Raw genomic sequence first — 20,223 nt, 5'->3', positions numbered from 1 at the left:
GAATTATTACTACCACCTGGGAATTATTACTACCACCAGATGATTATTACCACCACCTGGGAATTATTACCACCACCTAGGAATTATTACTACCACCTGGGAATTATTACCACCACGTGGGAATTATTACCACCACCTGGGAATTATTACTACCACCTGGGGATTATTACCACCCCCTGGGAATTATTACCACCACCTGGGAATTATTACCACCACCTGGGGATTATTACCACCACCTGGAAATTTTTACCACCACCTGGGAATTATTACTACCACCTGGGGATTATTACCACCACCTGGGGATTATTACCACCACCTGGGAATTATTAGTACTATCTGGGAATTATTACCACCACCTGGAAATTATTACAATTACCTGGGAATTATTACCTCCACCTGGGGATTATTACCACCACCAGGGAATTATTACCACCACCTGGGAATTATTACTACTACCTGGGAATTATTACCACCACCTGGAAATTATTACAACCACCTGGGAATTATTACCACCACCTGGTAATTATTACCACCACCTGGGAATTATTACCACCACCTGGGAATTATTACCATCACCTGGGAATTATTACTACCACCTGGGAATTATTACCACCACCTGGGAATTATTACCACCACCTGGGAATTATTACCACCACCTGGGGATTATTACCACCACCTTGGAATTATTACCACCACCTGGGAATTATTACCACCACCTGGGGATTATTACCACCACCTGGGAATTATTACCACCACCTGGGAATTATTACCACCACCTGGGAATTATTACCACCACCTGGGAATTATTACCACCACCTGGGAATTATTACCACCACCTGGGAATTATTACCACCACCTGGGAATTATTTCCACCACCTGGGAATTATTACCACCACCTGGGAATTATTACCACCACCTGGGGATTATTACCACCACCTGGGAATTATTACCACCACCTGGGAATTATTACCACCACCTGGGAATTATTACTACCACCTGGGAATTATTACCACCACCTGGGAATTATTACCACCACCTGGGAATTATTACCACCACCTGGGAATTATTACCACCACCTGGAGATTATTACCACCACCTGGGAATTATTACCACCACCTGGGAATTATTACCACCACCTGGGAATTATTACCACCACCTGGGAATTATTACCACCACCTGGGAATTATTACCACCAACTGGGAATTATTACCACCACCTGGGAATTATTACCACCACCTGGGGATTATTACCACCACCTGGGAATTATTACCACCACCTGGGAATTATTACCACCACCTGGGAATTATTACAACCACCTGGGAATTATTACCACCACCTGGGAATTATTACCACCACCTGGGAATTATTACCACCTCCTGGGAATTATTACCACCACCTGGGGATTATTACCACCACCTGGGAATTTTACCACCACCTGGGAATTATGACCACCACCTGGTAATTATTACCACCACCTGGGAATTATTACCACCACCTGGGAATTATTACCACCACCTGGGAATTATTACCACCACCTGGGAATTATTACCACCACCTGGGAATTATTACCACCACCTGGGAATTATTACCACCACCTGGGAATTATTACCACCACCTGGGAATTATTACCCCCACCTGGGAATTATTACCACCACCTGGGAATTATTACCACCACCTGGGAATTATTACCACCACCTGGGAATTATTACCGCCACCTGGGAATTATTACCACCACCTGGGAATTATTACCACCACCTGGGAATTATTACCACCACCTGGGAATTATTACCAACACCTGGGAATTATTACCACCACCTGGGAATTATTACTACCACCTGGGAATTATTACCACCACCTGGGAATTATTACCACCACCTGTGAATTATTACCACCACCTGGGAATTATTACCAACACCTGGGAATTATTACCACCACCTGGGAATTATTACTACCACCTGGGAATTATTACCACCACCTGGGAATTATTACCACCACCTGGGAATTATTACCACCACCTGGGAATTATTACCACCACCTGGGAATTTTTACCACCACCTGGGAATTATTACCACCACCTGGGAATTATTACCACCACCTGGGAATTATTACCACCACCTGGGAATTATTACCACCACCTGGGAATTATTACCACCACCTGGGAATTATTACCACCACCTGGGAATTACCATCTCTCTCAACCACCTCACACGCACTAATTAACTTTTTAAAGATATTTCTACATAATTTTCCCAAAAATGTTCCACATATATATACATACAGACAGACTGTTAGTCCATTGTTGGTGTGCAAGGATATATTCACTGAGGTACTCATCTGTGATTACAGAGGTCGAATCGTAGCTCCTGGCCCGGGCAAGTGGAATTTGATGTAATGTGTCCTTGAGTCTGGAGTCGATGTACTCAGTCCATCAACCTTGATTGATGGAGTGAACACATCGTCTCAAGGTTGAGGGACTGATTACCTGGCACTCCTTCTCGTCTTCCATCTTTCTCTGCATTGGACTGAAGAAGTCACTGACTGGCGAAACGTTTCCAGAATAAAGATACCCAAATGTTTCATAAGAGTCTCGTAGATCAACTTGTCGCTTTCTTAAACAAGCTTACTAAAAAAAATTGATTCTTAAAATAAGTAACGGACTTCCTTCTTCTGAAGGGTTCCAGCGGATGACTTGAGAATGCTTCATGCGATAGCCTTCAAACTTACTCTACTGCTATATTTAACTCTAAAATACTCCCCTCATGGAAGGTTCCTTGATGTTGGTGAGGGGCTCTTGATTTAGGGAATTGGCTCTGTGCTCCAGTTCCCCGAATTAAGCCTGAATGCCTTCCACATCCCCCCTCCCCTGGGCGCTGTGTAATCCTACGGGTTTAGCGCTTCCCCCTTGATTATAATAATAATAATAATCTAAAATACTACCTAAATTTAACCTCCAGAAAGACGTAAGAAAAGTATTGATGTGGATACAAATTAAACGATAATATAACGTGAGAGTAAGATGAGTGTTGCTACCAGTGTTATGACTGTGGGATGTGTTGTAGCATAGTCTTCCCTGCCTGCGCAACGGGAGGTTTCCACTGGAAGTGGACAGTATAAAGGCTTCCCTGCCTGCGCAACGGGAGGTTTCCACTGGAAGTGGACAGTATAAAGGCTTCCCTGCCTGCGCAACGGGAGGTTTCCACTGGAAGTGGAGAGTATAAAGGCTTCCCTGCCTGCGCAACGGGAGGTTTCCACTGGAAGTGGACAGTATAAAGGCTTCCCTGCCAGCACAACGGGAGGTTTCCACTGGAAGTGGACAGTATAAAGGCTTCCGTGCCTGCGCAACGGGAGGTTTCCACTGGAAGTGGAGAGTATAAAGGCTTCCCTGCCTGCGCAACGGGAGGTTTCCACTGGAAGTGGACAGTATAAAGGCTTCCCTGCCTGCGCAACGGGAGGTTTCCACTGGAAGTGGACAGTATAAAGGCTTCCCTGCCTGCACAACGGGAGGTTTCCACTGGAAGTGGACAGTATAAAGGCTTCCCTGCCTGCGCAACGGGAGGTTTCCACTGGAAGTGGACAGTATAAAGGCTTCCCTGCCTGCGCAAACGGGAGGTTTCCACTGGAAGTGGACAGTATAAAGGCTTCCCTGCCTGCACAACGGGAGGTTTCCACTGGAAGTGGACAGTATAAAGGCTTCCCTGCCTGCGCAACGGGAGGTTTCCACTGGAAGTGGACAGTATAAAGGCTTCCCTTCCTGCACAACGGGAGGTTTCCACTGGAAGTGAACAGTATAAAGGCTTCCCTGCCTGCGCAACGGGAGGTTTCCACTGGAAGTGGACAGTATAAAGGCTTCCCTGCCTGCACAACGGGAGGTTTCCACTGGAAGTGGACAGTATAAAGGCTTCCGTGCCTGCGCAACAAGAGGTTTCCACTGGAAGTGGACAGTATAAAGGCTTCCCTGCCTGCGCAACGGGAGGTTTCCACTGGAAGTGGACAGTATAAAGGCTTCCCTGCCTGCACAATGGGAGGTTTCCACTGGAAGTGGACAGTATAAAGGCTTCCCTGCCTGCACAACGGGAGGTTTCCACTGGAAGTGGACAGTATAAAGGCTTCCCTGCCTGCGCAACGGGAGGTTTCCACTGGAAGTGGACAGTATAAAGGCTTCCCTGCCTGCACATGCGAGGTTTCCACTGAAGTGGACAGTATAAAGGCTTCCCTGCCTGCGCAACGGAGGTTTCCACTGAAGTGGACAGTGTAAGGCTTCCTTCCTGCACAACGGGAGGTTTCCACTGGAGTGGACAGTATAAAGGCTTCCCTGCCTGCACACGGAGGTTTCCACTGAGTGGACAGTATAAAGGCTTCCCTACCTGCGCACGGGAGGTTTCACTGAAGTGGACAGTATGAAGGCTTCCTGCTTGCACAAGGAGGTTTCCACTGAAGTGGAGAGTATAAAGGCTTCCCTGCCTGCAACGGGAGGTTTCCACTGGAAGTGGACAGTATAAAGGCTTCCCTGCCTGCGCAACGGAGGTTTCCACTGGAAGTGGACAGTATAAAGGCCGTGCCTGCGCAACGGAGGTTTCACTGGAAGGGGACAGTATAAAGGCTTCCCTGCCTGCCAACGGAGGTTTCCACTGAAGTGGACAGTATAAAGGCTTCCTGCCTGCACAACGGGAGGTTTCCACTGGAAGTGGACAGTATAAAGGCTTCCTGCCTGCGCAACGGGAGGTTTCACTGGAAGTGGACAGTATAAAGGCTTCCCTGCCTGCAAACGGGAGGTTTCACTGGAAGTGGACAGATAAAGGCTCCTGCCTGCACACGGAGGTTTCACTGGAAGTGGCAGTTAAGGCTTCCTGCCTCCCTGGCAGGGGGTTTTCCCACTAGGGGACAGGAAAGGCTTCCTGCCTCGCAAAGAGGTTTCACTGAAGTGGCCCAGTATAAAGGCTTTCCTGCCTGGCAAACGGAGGTTTCACTGGAAGTGGACAGTATAAAGGCTTCCTGCTGCAAACGGGAGGTTTCACTGGAAGGGACAGATAAAGGCTTCCCTGCCTGCACAACGGGGGTTTTCCCACTGGAAGTGGACAGTATAAAGGCTTCCTTCCTGCAAACGGGGGGTTTTCCCACGGGAATTTGACAAAAGGCTTCCTGCCTGCGCAACGGGAGGTTTCCACTGGAAGTGGACAGTATAAAGGCTTCCTGCCTGCAAAACCGGGAGGTTTCCACTGAAGTGGACAGTATAAAGGCTTCCGCCTGCAATAACGGGAGGTTTCCCCCGGAAGGGGACAGTATAAAGGCCCTCCTGCGCAACGGAGGTTTCCACCGATGGACAGTATAAGGCTTCCTTCCTGCGAAACGAGGTTTCCCCCGGAATTTGACAGTATAAGCCTCCCTGCCGCAACGGGAGGTTTCCCCCGGAAGTGGACAGTATAAAGGCTTCCTGCCTGCACAACGGGAGGTTTCCACGGGAAGGGGACAGCGAAACTTCCCGCCTGCACAACGGGGGGTTTTCCCACGAAGTGGACAGATAAAGGCTTCCTTCCTGCACAACGGGGGGTTTTCCCACGGAAGGCCCAGTAAAAAGGGCTTCCTGCCTCCCAAGGGAGGTTTCACGGGAAGTGGACAGTAAAAAAGGCTTCCCCTGGCAATGGGAGGTTTCCCCCGGAAGGACAGTATAAAGGCTTCCTTTCTGCACAACGGGAGGTTTCCACTGGAAGTGGACAGTATGAAGGCTTCCTGGCTGCACAACGGGGGTTTTCCCACTGGAAGTAGACAGTATAAAGGTTTCCTGCCTGCACAACGGGAGGTTTCCACTGAAGATACAGTATAAAGTTTTCCCCTGCTGCAAACGGGAGGTTTCCCCGGAAGTGGACAGTATAAAGGCTTCCTGCCTGCAAAACGGGAGGTTTCCACTGGAAGTGGACAGTATAAAGGCTTCCTTCCTGCACAACGGAGGTTTCACTGAATTGGACGGTATAAAGGCTTCCTGGCTGCACAACGGAGGTTTCACTGAAGTGGAAGTATAAAGGCTTCCTGCCTGCATAACGGAGGTTTCCACTGAAGTGGACAGTATAAAGGCTCCTGCCTGAAATAACGGGACTTTTCCCACTGGAAGTGGACAGATAAAGGCTCCTGCCTGCACAACGGGAGGTTTCCACTGAGGGACAGTATAAAGGCTTCCTGTTGCACAACGGGACTTTTCCCACTGGAAGGGGACAGTATAAAGGCTTCCTCCCCGCAAAACGGGAGGTTTCCCACTGAAGGGGACAGTATAAAGGCTTCATTCCTTGCAAGGGGAGGTTTCACGGAAGGGACAGTATAAAGGCTTCATTTCTTGAACAAGGAAAGGTTTCCATTGAAATGGACAGCATAAGGGTCACCCTTTGCACAACGGAGGTTTCCATTTAAAAGTAGACAGTTTAAGTGTCAATTCGACACTTTAATAAACAACTTGAGGTACCTTCCCCCCCCACACAAAAACCCTGAGAATGACCCCATAGATACAAACACCTACGCCCAGGTACCCTGAGATTAAAGTATAAATCAATATTTAGAAACACAAAAACGTCTTTATCCTCAAAAACCAAGCAACTATTGTGATCAAAAATTTTAAAAAAAATTATCTATAATAAGAAAATTTTAAACTAAATTCTCAAGTTGTTTTAAATTTTTTTTTACGATATGTCTTTAATCCCCGAGATAAGATTAATTTTATTGAAATTATTAGAGGAGGAAAATACAAAGGCAGAGCGGAACATCACACAAATACCCCGCAGAGGAAGACGAAACTCACGACGACGTTTCGCTCTGGTTTGCACCATTAATTAGTTCACGACTATTAACTGGTCGTGACTTGTTAAAATGGTCGACCTCGGACTGAGACGTCTTTCCCGTTTCCCCCCTTGTGTGTGGGGGAGGGGGAGGGAGGGGGGGGGGGGAGAGGGGGAGGGGAGGGGAGAGGGAGGGGGAAGGGAGAGGGGAGGGGAGAGGGGAGGGGAGAGGGGAGGGGAGAGAGGGAAGGGGAGAGGGGAGGGAGGGGAGAGGGGGAGGGGAAAAGGGAGGGGGGGGGAGAGGGGGGAGAGGGAGGGAGGGGGAGGGGGAGGGGAGAGGGGGGAGAGGGGAGGGGGGAGAGGGGGAGGAGGGGAAAGGGGAGAGGGGAGGAGGAGGAGGGGAAGGGAGGGGAGGGGAGAGGGAGAGGGGAGAGGGGAGAGGAGGGAGAGGGAGAGGAAGGGGAGAGGAGGGAGAGGGGAGGGAGGGAGAGAGGGGGGGAGAGGGGAGGGGAGGAGGGGAGGGGGAGGGGAGAGGAGGGGAGAGGGAGAGGGGAGGGGGAGGGGAAAGGGGAGAGGGGAGGGGGGAGAGGGAGGGGAGAGGGGGGGGGAGGGGAGGGGAGGGGGGGGGGAGGGGGGGAGGGGAGGGGAGGGGAGGAGAGGGGAGGGGAGGAGGGGAGGGAGGAGAGGGGGGGGAGAGGGAAAGGGAGGGAGAGGGGAGGGGAGGGGGAGGGGGAAAGGAGAGGGGAGGGGGGGGGGGGAGGGGGGGGGAGAGGGGAGGGGAGGGGAGGAGGAAAGGAGAGGGGAGAGGGGGGGGGGAGAGGGGAGGGGAGAGGGAGGGGAGGGGAGGGGAGAGGAGGGGAGGGGGGAGGGGGGGAGGAGGGGAAAGGGGAGAGAGGGGAGGAGGGGAGGGGAGGGAGGGAGGAGAGGAGGGGGGAGGAGGGGAGAGGGGGGGGAGGGGGGTAGGGGAGGGGAGGGGAGGGGGGGAGAGGAAGGAGGTGGATTAGAAACTCTGGGAAAGAGCCAGCCAGTTTCAACTATACTCTTATTCGGGTTTGTGGGGTTAAGTTCCAGCCTGGTCCCAGTTAAATTTGAGTGTATGAAAGGGTTCCTGATTTACTAAACTCGGGTTTTGGGTTATGAACAGTCCTGGTTCATTTGGAGTGTTAGAACAGTTCCTGGTTCATTTGAGTGTTATTGAACAGTTCTGGTTCACTTCGAGGTTATGAACAGTTCCTGGTTCACTTCGAGTGTTACTGAACAGTTGGTTACTTTCGAGTGTTAAAAACATTTCCCCGGTTCACTTCGAGTGTTATTGAACGTTCCTGTTCACTTTCGAGGTTATGAACAGTTCCGGGTTTCAATTTTTCGAGGTTATTGAACAGTTCAGGTTCACTTTCGAGTGTTACTGAACAGTTCCGGGTTCACTGTGTTATTGAACAGTTCCTGGTTCACTTTCGAGTGTTATTGAACAGTTCCTGGTTCACTTTCGAGTGTTATTGAACAGTTCCTGGTTCACTTTAGTGTGTTACTGAACAGTTCCTGGTTCACTTTCGAGTGTTACTGAACAGTTCCTGGTTCACTTTCGAGTGTTACTGAACAGTTCCTGGTTCACTTTCGAGTGTTACTGAACAGTTCCTGGTTCACTTTCGAGTGTTACTGAACAGTTCCTGGTTCACTTTCGAGTGTTATTGAACAGTTCATGGTTCACTTTCGAGTGTTACTGAACAGTTCCTGGTTCACTTTCGAGTGTTACTGAACAGTTCCTGGTTCACTTTCGAGTGTTATTGAACAGTTCCTGGTTCACTTTCGAGTGTTATTTGAACAGTTCCTGGTTCACTTTCGAGTGTTATTGAACAGTTCCTGGTTCACTTTCGAGTGTTATTGAACAGTTCATGGTTCACTTTCGAGTGTTATTGAACAGTTCCTGGTTCACTTTCGAGTGTTATTGAACAGTTCCTGGTTCACTTTCGAGTGTTATTGAACAGTTCCTGGTTCACTTTCGAGTGTTATTGAACAGTTCCTGGTTCACTTTCGAGTGTTATTGAACAGTTCCTGGTTCACTTTCGAGTGTTATTGAACAGTTCCTGGTTCACTTTCGAGTGTTACTGAACAGTTCCTGGTTCACTTTCGAGTGTTACTGAACAGTTCCTGGTTCACTTTCGAGTGTTATTGAACAGTTCCTGGTTCACTTTCGAGTGTTATTGAACAGTTCCTGGTTCACTTTCGAGTGTTATTGAACTGTTCCTTGTTCACTTTCGAGTGTTATTGAACAGTTCCTGGTTCACTTTCGAGTGTTATTGAACTGTTCCTGGTTCGCCTTATCGAGTTGATCTACCCCTCCTGTATCCATTAATGTGTTGATCTACAGCTCCTGGGCCAATTAATGGGTTTATCTATAGCTCCTGGGCCGGTTAATGTATTTTGCTACACTTCCTGGACCGTTAACGCGTTTATCTACAGCTCATGGGCCCTTAGGTGGGTTAATCTGATAAGGGAGTTGAGCTGCAGCTCCTCCGCCTCACGAAGAATATGTGGCACACTTGTTTGATACACGGAGAATTGCTCCAGTTCCTCGGACGAAGAGCCTTTTAAAGGGACATAAAGCCCTCCATGGAAGACTTGTGTGGGGAAAATTTACTTATTAATTTGTACATCACAGACTGGGACCGCGGCTTTGGGACCCTGAAATACTCTCTAGGTATACCCAGGTATACCAGTGATTCCTCCTGTTGACGAAACTAAATTTTACTGTGAGTCATAAATTAGACACATGGCAACTCTTGGACTGATGGACTGACCACATCGACTAAGGTTGAGGGACTGATTACCTCATTCTCCTCCTGTTCTTCAAGATTCTCCTTTGTATGGATGATGAAGCCACTGTGTGGCGAAACGTTTCCTCAATAAAGATACCCAAGAGTTGCAATGTGTCTAATTTATCAACATGTCGGTTCTCGAACCATTCATCTACAAAGCTGTGAGTCATACACGAAGAACCATAGTCGTCAGACTTTGTATAATATGTAAGACTGATTTCAAAAGAGAATAAACAAGAATATTAAGAAAACTCGCTATTTACTGTATAAAGTTAACTTTGAGGACACTTTCTGGTAAATTTCATTATGCAAGCATAATTTAAAGATGGAATCCTTTTAAAACTGGGATAGAAATCAAGGAGAGACAGCAACATTTGGAGATCTGTATTCTGGAAACTTTCCTCCAGCCAGTGGCTTCTTCAGTCCAGTGCAAAAAAGGTGGAAGAAGAGGAGGAGTTTGAGGTAATCAGCCCTCAGCCTGGAGTCGATGTGTTCAGTCCACCAGTCTTGATATATATATACATGGTGGGTTAGAACCGATCAAAGAGTCACAAACCCAGATCCGCAGGTTAGCCACTGGTCAGTGGCTAGTAAGATTCATCCAACTAGGTATATTTCTACACCATAGGAAGGTTAGTATAGGCACCTAGTTGGATGAATCTTATTGTGGCTAAGCTGGCCCAGTACTAACGCGTCGATCTGGAGTTTTGTGACTCTGATTGCGGGTTCTAACCCCACCCGTGGTATGGTTTATTTGTAATCGTGTCATTACGATTTCATGAGTCCTGATACAAGTGCAGGTTATTCAGGGAGATGGAGTTTATATACTGCAGACAGATGAGGTGGAGCAGTGGCAGGCGAAGTCACCAGCACACAAAACCACTAGTGGAAACAGGTCATGTCTATAGGTTAGACAAGTTTTGAAGAATTCCCTGTATTAAGAACCCAAGTTGTTGCTACATCTAACAGGATGTGAATAAACGGTTTAGAAAACCAGTTTTCTAAACCGTTTATTCACATCTCAGTAATACACATAACAATGGTAGGCGCTAAATTTTATACACTTGTTTTATTTTAAAGCTTCAGGATAAAAATAGAAGGACCTGAAGAAGGAAGACCTGAAGAACGATGGTGCAGAAGGTGATGGTTGAGGAGGAGGTGGTGGAGCAGTACCAGCGTGATGGAGTAGTTCTCCTGAAGAACGTCTTCGACACTTCCTGGGTGGAGAAGGTCGCTCGAGGCATCGCTAAGAATCTTGAGGATCCATCACAGTACAGTGAGAAAATTACAGTAAGTTTCTTAGTTAGATTTTCTCTGTATCATATAAAGTGACTTATATTAATATTATATATAATAATAATAATAATAATATTATTATTATTATTATTATTATTATTATTATTATTATTATTATTATTATTATTAATATTATTATTACATTTATTTTTGCCTCAGGCTGCAAGATATTGTCTGGATTATTGGTGAAAATAAGACACACGTGCAACATCTGGTTGTGTTTATTGTAGACGTTTCGCCATCCAGTGGGTTTTCAATCACATTCTAGGACATAACTGGAAGACAGAAGAACTATATACAAAAGATGAGGTAATCAGTCCTCAGCATTGCAGTTGGTGTAACGAGCACCGTAGTCTTGAAGATTCTGAGCACAGGCAAGATGGCTGGCGCTTGTATACTGGCGTCAGGTGGTAAGGGACTGGTAGCAGATGATGACATTGCGCTGCAGGGACAACTTAGTAGTAGTGAAGAAGATTGTGGAGATGTCTTCTGAACCAAGATTCCACGATTACTACTAACCGTCCTCGGGTATAACCCATTCCCACTGGAATCTCGTCTACCAGTGTCAATGTCTTCGTCTGCACCCGTCCCTACACATGACGCCAGGAACAACGCCAGCCATCTGCCATGCTCCAGAATCTTCAAGACTGCGTGTACTTCATACCAACTCCAAGACTGAGGACAATACCTCTATCTCTGATATAGTTCCACTTAACCTAACTGGTTCGCCTGTACGTGTACTGGTCCGGGTCTTTTCCAGATGGTGACCCGGTGAATATATAGTTCTACTGTCTACCAATTACGTCGTAGAATTTGTCTTGATAAAGCCACTAGATGGCGAAACGTCTATAATAAGATACCCAGATGCTGACATGTGTCCAGTTTTCATCGTTACCGTAATCAATATAACACAAGAACGAGGCTATTAACAGCATAGCGAAGATTATTTTTTTTGTTTACGACTGAAAAAACCTGCTTAGAATAAAACAGGAAATAGTCGAGAAAATAAAAAGTGAAAATTAATGACAGCTTACCTCATCATGAACTTTTGAAGTTTAACAATTTAAACTAGCGATCCTTCATATTACACAGCATTTATTGTTATATTTTATTACAGCACTTGGGTAAAACTGATAAATAATTTAGTAGAGTGAAGGTATCTGAAGCAGTTGATTATTATCATTGAGTTGTATCGGATATTCAATGTGTGTCAGGGTCCGTTATTTAAAGGAACATCAATATATGCAGTGGACTCTGTGTGTGTGTGTGTGTGTACTCACCTAATTGTGGTTGCAGAGGTCGAGTCATAGCTCCTGGCCCCGCCTCTTCATTGGTCGCTACTAGGTCCTCTCTCTCCCTGCTCCATGAGCTTTATCAAACCTCGTCTTAAAACTATGTATGGTTCCTGCCTCCACTACGTCACTATCCAAACTATTCCACTTCTTGACAACTCTATGACTGAAGAAATACTTCCTAACATCCATTTTACTCATCTGAGTCTTGTACAAGAATGGTACACAATACGAACAAGATGAAAACTGAGACACATGTGCAACATCTGGGTGTCTTTACTGTAGATGTTTCGCCATCCAGTGGCTATATCAATACAGATTCTAGGACATAACTTCAGGACAGTAGAACTGTATACAAAGATGAGGTAATCAGTCCCTCAGCCTTGGAGTTGGTGTAACGAGCACCGTAGTCGTGAAGATTCTGGAGCACAGGCAAGATGGCTGGCGCTTATATACTGCCGTCAGGTGGTAAGGGACGGTAGCAGACGAAGACATTGTCACTGGTAGGCGGGATTCCTCGTGCACTGATTATCTCATCTTTTATATAGTTCATTGTCTTCAGTTATGTCCTGAATGTATTGGTAAAGCCAATGGATGGCGAAACGTCTACAAGAAAGATACAAAGATGTTGCATATGTGTCTCAGTTGTCATCTTGTCGGTATTGTGTACCATTCTTGTACAACTTGTCAGACACTGCAACATCATGGAATCTTGGTTCAGAGGACATCTACATGACCTTCAAGGCTGCTAATACTGCTACTACAACTTACCCATCCCTTTTGGTGCGACCTACTTCCACTGGGGAATCCCGCCAAGACCTGCTTAGCATGGCCCAGTAGAAGAAATGAGACACTTATGCAACATATGGGAATCTTTATTGAAGAAAGTCAGCCACACGTAGCTTCATCGATCCAAACAAAGCAGAATGGGTAACGAGAGGGAGTTTGAGGTAATCAGTCCTCAGTCATCGATGTAGCTCAGGTCCATCACTCTTGCACTTCCTACAAGAGTGATGGACTGGAAACACGATTCCAGCGAGGACTGATACCTCGAACTCTCCTCTCCTACCCATTTCTGCTTGTATTGAACTGATGGCCACTGTGTCAAACGTTTCTTCAATAAAGATTCCCATGTGTATAAATATCTTAATTCTTCAACTTGTCGATTTTCAAAACCATTCGTCACATGGCCCAGTAGGCCTGCTGCAGTGTTCCTCCTCTCTCATGTTTTTATGTAGTAATGATGTGTCTGGGCACCTCAGCAAGGCGAGGGCCTATTTCAACGACTCTGCAACTGGACGAAGATTGACGAGTTCAGAGGATTATGTCTACAACTCTCCAGCTGCGTCTCTGCCGCCTCCTTCATGAAGACCTCACGAGTGTCCTTTTACCACGAACATGTACTCAACAGGAGCCAGGTACTACCAAGTGTACTCCTTGGCACCAGGACCAGCCCTACTACCTATTGATGGCGACAAGGTAGGTACTGTATAACTCCTATATTTACGAAGTTCATACACAGGCTGAGGACGGGGAGGTAATGAGATTTGATCCAATAAATTTAAGAAAAGCTTTAATTCTTCACATTAGGAGCTCCTCAACGGCATCAAGGTACCTTCCTGCCTTCCTTCATTGCATGAAAACACCATGCCATTGTGCATAATGGTACACAGATTAAAATTAATCATATGTGCAACATCTGGCCTTTAACAATACAGATTCACGAACATAATGGGAAGACTGTAGAGCTACAAAAGACGAGGTAATTAGTCCTCAGCCTTGGAGTTGGTGAAGAGTATTTTAGCCTTGAAGAATCAAGACTACGTTACTCTTGGAGGGCTGGGACTGATATATAGTTCAACAGTCTTAAATAACAAAAAGGCACAATACCGTGATTGAACGATACACAATACCCGCATAGAAGAGAGACTGACACGTTTCGCCGACTTGACCATTGACAAAGTCACACTGTCACAGTGTGACTTTGTCAATGGTCCAAGTCGGACCGAAACGTCGTCGTAAGCTTCTCTCTTTTATGTGCGGGTTATTTGTGTATTCAACAGTCTTTCCATCATGTCCTTGAATCTGCATTGATAAAGTCACTGGAAAGACGAAACGTCTACAAATAAACATTCCCAGATGTTGTACATGTGTCTAATTTTTCACCTGTCTCATTTTCCTGTCTTGGTGCAGGTGTGTTCTCTGTGGATGCCAGTCGACCCAGTGCCACGAGACACATGTGTATCATTCATCCCCGGCTCTCACCTCTGGTCTAAATGGTTCATCCCTCGGAAGTTCGCCACTGAGCGTAACTATCAGTTGCTGAAGGTGCCGCAGGAGGGAGAGAAGACGATCAAAGAAGTGAAGAGTGAGGGTCGCAGCTACTACGAAGTCCCGGAGGAGGACATCGAGTCAGGAAAGTGGCCCAGACTTCAGTGGCAGTGTGAGGTATTATTGTACAAGAATGGATATAATACCGACGAGATGAAAATTAAGACACATGTGCAACATCTGGGTATCTTTATTGTAGAGTTTCGCCATCCAGTGACTCATCAATACAAATCAAGGACATACTTGAGGACAGTAGAGGCTGTATACAAAGATGAGGAATCAGTCCTCAGTTTGGTGATGGTGAAAGCACCATAGTTTTGAATAATCTCTCCACAACTACGGTGTTTCACACCAACTCCAAGACTGAGGACTGATTACCTCATCTTTGTATAAGTTCACTGTCTTCAAGTTATGTCCTTGAATTTGTATTGATAAAGCCACTGGATGGCGAAACACGAGAGATTGCACATGTGTCTACACTTTACTCCTATACCATGAGCTGCCACTTTTCTTAAGAGTCTCTTGTGAGGTACTCTATCGAAGGCTTTACTAAATCCAAATAAACAATATCATATTCTTTTTCACCGTCTACTGCCTCAATAGTTTTATTGAAGAACGTCAGTAAATTTGTCAGGCAGGAACGACCTCGTGAACCCATGTTGAGATTCACTAATCAAATTATGCTCTTCAAGGTGACTTAATAATATCAACTTTAATATAAGTGGATTCTAATAATTTGCCTACTATAGACGTCAGCCTTATTGGACGGTAGTTTGATGATCCCTGATTTGAATATAGGAACCACATTAGCCATCTTCCACATCTCTGGCACAACACCAGTAAGGAGGGACGCATTAAACACTCGTTAATGGATGACTAAGTTCCATCTTGCATTCTTTAAGTACCCTGGAAAACAACTCGTCGGGTCCCGGGGACCTGACAAGTTTGATAACTATGTCCCTAAAGACATTAATATTAGTTAATTTGAATTCTTCAAGATTTGGATTCAATAATTTTAAGTTATAAGTTACTAAAGTTTGGTCTTGTGAATCGGGACATTTTGCCATTTCTCCGTGTGTAATGAAAGTTGTTACATGTGTGGCAGGGGCAACGTTTACATAGTTATTTAATCTATTTATCATTGTTTCTCTCTCTCTCTCTCTCTTTCTCTCTCTCTCTCTCTCTCTCTCTCTCTCTCTCTCTCTCTCTCTCACACACATCTCTCTATTTGCATCTTACCACTCAACTCCCTTGTCAGCTGACCTGCTACTTAAATACTTCCCTTACAGCCGGGAGATGTTATTGTCTTCCACATGAGGACTCTCCACGGAGCCGCTGGCAACACATCACCTACCACATCGTCGGGTCCTTCCACCCGCTGGCTGGGTACGTACCATCCATCATCTTAACAGCTTTAAGAAACACAAATGAGTAAACATTAGGTATTCAACTGCAGGCCAGGCGTTTCATCTCTCCTATTGTGGTTCATTATTCATTACAGAGAGACACATACCAGGTATTTGTCTCTTCTAATTAAGAGAGACACATACCTCAAGTAGTGTCTTCTAATTCTAAGAGAGACACATACCTCCAGTTATGTGTCTCTCTTAGGTTAGAAAGTTACAGTAGTAATCTGTATGTATACGTATGATTCGTAGGAGTTAATTACTGTGCCCTGTGTTTAGCAAGGAATGATTACCGGATGTGGCTATATAGTGTGAATGAACCATTGTTCCATGGTATAAATTAACTCGTTGTTCCATGGTATAAATGAGCCATTGTTCCATAGTATAAATTAACCGTTGTTCCATGGTATAAATGAACCATTGTTCCATGGTATAAATTAACCATTGTTCCATGGTATAAATGAGCCATTGTTCCATGGTATAAATGAGCCATTGTTCCATAGTATAAATTAACCGTTGTTCCATGGTATAAATGAACCATTGTTCCATGGTATAAATTAACCATTGTTCCATGGTATGAATGAGCCATTGTTCCATAGTATAAATTAACCGTTGTTCCATGGTATAAATGAACCATTGTTCCATGGTATAAATGAACCATTGTTCCACGGTATAAATGGACCATTGTTCCATGGTATAAATGAGCCATTGTTCCATGGTATAAATGAGCCATTGTTACATGGTATAAATGAACCATTGTTCCATGGTATAAATGAACCATTGTTCCATGGTATAAATGAGCCATTGTTCCACGGTATAAATGAACCATTGTTCCATGGTATAAATGAACCATTGTTCCATGGTATAAATGAACCATTGTTCCATAGTATAAATTAACCGTTGTTCCATGGTATAAATGAACCATTGTTCCATGGTATAAATGAGCCATTGTTACATGGTATAAATGAACCATTGTTCCATGGTATAAATGAACCATTGTTCCATGGTATAAATGAGCCATTGTTCCACGGTATAAATGAACCATTGTTCCATGGTATAAATGAACCATTGTTCCATGGTATAAATGAACCATTGTTCCATAGTATAAATTAACCGTTGTTCCATGGTATAAATGAACCATTGTTCCATGGTATAAATGAGCCATTGTTCCATGGTATAAATGAACCATTGTTTCATGGTATAAATGAACCATTGTTCCATGGTATAAATGAACCATTGTTCCATGGTATAAATGAACCATTGTTCCATGGTATAAATGAACCATTGTTCCATGTTATAAATGAACCATTGTTCCATGTTATAAATGAGCCATTGTTCCATGGTATAAATAAACCATTGTTCCATGGTATAAATGAACCATTGTTCCATGGTATAAATGAACCATTGTTCCATGGTATAAATGAACCATTGTTCCATGGTATAAATGAACTATTGTTCCATGGTATAAATGAACTATTGTTCCAAGGTATAAATGAACCATTGTTCCACGGTATAAATGAACCATTGTTCCATGGTATAAATGAGCCATTGTTCCACGGTATAAATGAACCATTGTTCCATGGTATAAATGAACCATTGTTCCATGGTATAAATGAACCATTGTTCCATAGTATAAATTAACCGTTGTTCCATGGTATAAATGAACCATTGTTCCATGGTATAAATGAGCCATTGTTCCATGGTATAAATGAACCATTGTTCCATGGTATAAATGAACCATTGTTCCATGGTATAAATGAACCATTGTTCCATGGTATAAATGAACCATTGTTCCATGGTATAAATGAACCATTGTTCCATGGTATAAATGAACCATTGTTCCATGGTATAAATGAACTATTGTTCCTATATAGCTAAGTGTGTGGAAACCCAAAAGTATTTTGACAAGTATGCTTCAGGACAAAAGTCACTCAGTAGCCCAGATCGACCTGTCCAGTACGCGTCACTCACTTCCTGAGGCTGCCTCTATTTCACACTGTCAGTTTATCTGTGAGCATCAGCCGAGGTAGACATAAGCTGGTATGTATGTGTACTGCCCTGTGCAGTATATAGTTAGTATTTACCCACTGTTACTGTGAATTTGTAGCTATTATTAATTTTATATATAATGTATGTGTGGTTCTTACGTTTTCAATGGTTTTGCTAGGATTAGCAGAGTATGCGAGGCTGTATACGTTCACTGTAGTCTCGCGCTACACGGTGCTCTTGTGCTGACAAGCATCATACTTGCAGCCTGACAATTTTGAATGTATGCGTGTGTGCTTGCATCAGTGAACTTGTGTTAGCTGCCATGCGAGAAATTATGTACCTTGCATTTTGCAGTGTATGCATGGATATTCTTCTTTTTCTGCAGATTGAACAAGAAAATGTCCAAAAAGTGCACCTACACTGACGCCTTTCTTCGCCATGGCTTTGTGAATTTAACTTCTGGTGGAGAGGATCGGCCACAATGTGTGGCATGTCACAAAGTGTTGACAAATGAAAGCCTCAAGCCATCAAAACTCTCAGCTCACCTCCAGAAGTGCCATCCAAATCTTCAAAATAAGGGTCAGGCTTATTTTCAGCGCCAGGCTGTAGCACTGAAGAATATCCAGTTCGGCTCATCTGGAATTCAAGCCCAAAAGCTTCAAGCTGCGGTCGAAGCATCCTACTGTGTTGCATATAAAATTGCCGAACAACAGAAATGCCACACCATTGCAGAGAATCTGATTATGCCTTGTGCATACGAGATGGTAAGCAAGGTATGTGGGGAGGATCAAGTGAAGAAACTGAGTGTCATATCTCTATCAAACAACACCATCCGCCGACGAGTCGATGACATGGCATCAGATATCCTGTTCCAAGTTACAACAAAGATCAAGGAAAGCTCATATGGCAAATTCTCCTTGCAATTTGATGAATCGTGTGACGTAGCTAGTTGTGCTGTTCTCCTTGGGTTCGTCCGTTACGTCCACCAGGACAAGATCAAAGAAGAGTTCCTATTATGCGAGGATCTGCTGACAACCACAAAGGGAGAAGATGTCTTCAATATCATCAACAGTTTCTTTACCAAGAATGGATTGGATTGGAACAGCGTTCAACAGGTAGGAAACGATGTTTATATAAAGTCTAAATTAGTATAAATACAATGAATTACACGGCATATAGTCATATACAGTTTTATTTATTGTACAAGTAACTGTAGTGTAGCTAATATTTTGTACATGATTCACACAAAAAATATCGTGCCTGTCGTACTGAAATACTCAAGTACCGAAATAATTAATTAAAACCATATAATTATAACGCAAAAGATAAGTAACAATGACTAACTGACGCAGTCTATAATAATTTTTCTTTTTATTCCAGGTCTCCGTCGATGGAGCACCGTCGATGATGGGTGGTCATCGTGGATTACGGGGCCTCATATAAGCTATCAATCCAGAAATTTCTGTAGATCACTGCATCATTCATTGGTACTCTCTTGGATCGAAAAGCCTGCCTGGTAATCTGAAGTTAGTGTTTGAAGATGTGTTGAAAATCGTCAACTTCATCAAGTCCAGAGATGTGAATTCGCGCATATTCAAGGAGCTGTGCAAGGAAATGGGAGAGCAGTATCAAGTTCTGCTCTACCACACCGATGTTCGCTGGTTGTCACGAGGCAAGGTTGTACGTCGAGTCATTGAGCTCCGAAAAGCTGTTCAGGAATTCCTGGAACAAAAAGGATCTCCTTTTGCTACCAAGTTCACCGATAAGGAGTGGCTTGCTCGACTTTGTTACTTGGCTGACATATTTGCGGAGCTGAACAGTGGTAATCTGCAACTCCAGGGCCGAAACACGACTGTCATTGATGCCCATCACACTGTGACTGCATTTCTGGGGAAACTGAGACTCTGGATTCGGCGCTTGGAGAAAGGAGTGATCGCCCAGTTTCCCACCCTAGACCAGTTTGTTGAGAATAGTCATGATACTGGATCACTTCTACAGACCATCAACAAAGAAATGAGCGACCATTTGAAAAGGCTTGAAACAAGCATGCATCACTACTTTCCAGAGAGTGACCAAGAAACAGCCACTCTTCAGTGGATCATTCATCCCTTCTCTGTACCTGATGATGCCATTCATGATGATGATTTCCCTGCAAAGGAGGAGTGGATCACAATGCGAGCCAATGAAGCCTTGAAAATCGAATTCCAAAACCAAAATGCAGATTCCTTTTGGATTTCACGACTACCTGACTCGCCAACTCTGTCCAAGAGAGCCTTGAAGTTGTTGGTATCATTCTCAACAACGTATCTGTGCGAGAAGGGCTTCTCAACTG

General features: G+C 44.6%; 1 pseudogene; it reads left to right on the top strand.

The window, feature by feature from the left end:
• The first annotated feature begins 10,678 nt into the window (after positions 1-10,678).
• LOC138855280 (ectoine dioxygenase-like) overlaps positions 10,679-20,223 on the top strand; it is a 12,074-nt pseudogene continuing 2,529 nt past the window's right edge.

The sequence above is a fragment of the Cherax quadricarinatus genome, chromosome 88, assembly GCF_038502225.1.
Source record: "Cherax quadricarinatus isolate ZL_2023a chromosome 88, ASM3850222v1, whole genome shotgun sequence".
NCBI classification, from domain to species: domain Eukaryota; kingdom Metazoa; phylum Arthropoda; class Malacostraca; order Decapoda; family Parastacidae; genus Cherax; species Cherax quadricarinatus.
The sequence above is the reverse complement of the archived record's forward strand: the minus strand, read 5'-3'. Positions and strand labels throughout refer to the sequence as shown.